The sequence below is a fragment of the Nycticebus coucang genome, chromosome 1, assembly GCF_027406575.1.
Source record: "Nycticebus coucang isolate mNycCou1 chromosome 1, mNycCou1.pri, whole genome shotgun sequence".
Classification (NCBI taxonomy): domain Eukaryota; kingdom Metazoa; phylum Chordata; class Mammalia; order Primates; family Lorisidae; genus Nycticebus; species Nycticebus coucang.
The window spans coordinates 96,545,390-96,547,845 of NC_069780.1; positions in this window are offsets into that span (position 1 = coordinate 96,545,390).

The following is a 2,456-nucleotide window of genomic DNA, read 5'->3' on the forward strand; positions in this document are numbered from 1 at the left end:
CTCTGCTTTCACGTTGACTTTGGGCTTCTGCCAATGGCTTCGGCTTTTTGTCCTGTCAACATATTCCATGAACACCCTATTCCCGTGTTCAGCAATTAAATATATTAACTATTTCAGGGAATGAGGTCAGCAAGGTGGCAGAATAGGACTGTATTCTGTATTCCATCCATTTTAACAACTACCTGTGCACAAAAATAACCTCACAAGAGCCGAGGAATCCACTTGAGAGGTCCCAGGACCTAACGTCAGCACAGAAATAAAAAAACCTGTTTTGAAGAGTATAGAAGGGGCAGTTTCATGTCACCGGTGTCACCATCCCCACGCCTGGGCCGTACAGCAGGGAGAGAGACACACAAAAGAGACAATAAAAGAAATCAGAGCGTATCACGACAAAGGCAGGCAGCAAGGAAGACGAAACAGGCACAGCAGCCGTCAACAAAAGGCAACTTTGAAAGAATTTAAATATTAGATCTCATCTGCTACCATGCTTAAAAGAAAAAAGAAGCAGGTTGTGTGAACTAAAATAAAATCTGAAGGTTCCCCCTCTTAGTGACTGACTGACAGGAACCTCTTGGCTAGAAGGATCCCTAAAACTGAGTGCTGCCCATGAGAAAGGAGACCAGACAGGCCTCATCACGCCCCCTCCCCTTCCTAGAGATGTCCTCTGTGACTCACTAACAGGTCCTCAGTATACACAACAAACCCCTTGAGTCTGTCCAGTCTCTAATTAACAGACCCTCTATCTTAAGCATCCTTTTCACTGACTCCTGGTCTTTTAGACAGAGCCTAACTCTTTCAGCCAATTGTCAGCTAAAGAATCTTTAAACTCACCTATCACCTGTAAACTCCTGCTTCCTGATGTCCTACCTTTTGGGGCCAAACCAAACCTTTTGGGGCCAAAATGTTATGTTTTCCACATATTGAATATAATCTCACCTGTAACCCCTAACTCCCTAAAATGTACAAAGCCACACTGTCACCCCACCATCTCGAGTCCTCATGCTGAAGGCTTCTTGGGTGTGGCTCCTGGTCACGGTCCTCCAATTTGACTCAGACTAAACCACCTTCGATTATTTTACATAGAATGGCTTCTTTTCCATCAGCAGTTGGGAAAAGTGCCCTCCCTTCAAATCACACCAGACACTCTCAAAGGTTGTTTCCCTAAAAGGTGAGATTACAGATTTTAACCTGTGTAAATCTATTTCTATGTTTAGCTTGATTTTTGCTTAACAATGAAGTATCAAATTAGATTCCAGTAATCCAATAAAAATAAAATTTTCTTGGTAGATTCAGGAGGACCAAAAAAGAGGCAGTGAGGGGCAGAATTCTAGCATGCTCTCCCAAATTTCTGTAATCCCAGGGATTATGAATACAATGAGATATCATGTCTGTCCAATTATATTCCATGGCAAAAGCAATTTTGCAGATGCAGTCAAGATGACTAAACAGTTGACTTTGAGCTAGTCAAAATGGAGATGATTTGGATGGCCCTAATCTCATCACATCAGCTCTTTAAGAGCAAGAGTTTTCTTCTGCTGTCAGCATGTGGGGGAATCATAGAGATGCCAGGTGGGAGAGACATAGTTGACAGCCGGGAAGCTCTCCTGGGCTGGCTTTGAGATGGAGGGGCCTCCAGGACAAAGATCTGAAAGTGATGGCCCAGCTAAGAGCCAGAAAGAAAATGAGGACTTCATTCCCACAACCACAAGGAAACAAATATTCCACAATCAGACGCTGTTGTTCTTGGGCTCAAGCCCTCTCCACTTACCCTCTTTTTTTTTTTTTTTTCTTTTTTTTGGAGACAGAGTCTCACTATGTTGCCCTGGGTAGAGTGCCACGGCATCACAGCTCACAGCAACCTAAAACTTTTGGGCTGAAGCCATTCTCTTGCTGGGACTACAGGTGCCTGCCATAACGCCCGGCTATTTTTTGTTGTAGTTGTCATCGTTGTTTGGCAGGCTGGGGCTGGATTCAAACCCGCCAGCTCTGGTGTATGTGGCTGGCGCCCTAGCCGCTGAGCTACAGGTGCTAAGCCCACATACCCTCTTCCTAGAATGCTTTTGTCCCCCAGACTTCAGCTGCAGGAGCAGTACTTAGTTACCCCATCTAGGTAACACCCCAAAGGCATTTCCCATCATTCCCCTTTACCATGGCTTTTCTTTGTAACACCTGTCACTACCTGCCACATGTCACCTTTTGATGCTCACCATCTTTAACAACTTGCTGGTAGAACTCAGTCTGCCTGCTTTCTTTCCTTGGGGCCCTGACTGTCTCTAGCACTCAGCAGACATGTATTTAATGAACCAGTAAAATGATGACTAAATAAGTAAATAATTAAGGAATTAAACATTCTCTCTCTTTTTTTTTTTTTTGTAGAGACAGAGTCTCACTTTACTGCCCATGGTAGAGTGCCGTGGCATCACACAGCTCACAGCAACCTCCAGCTCTTGGGCTTA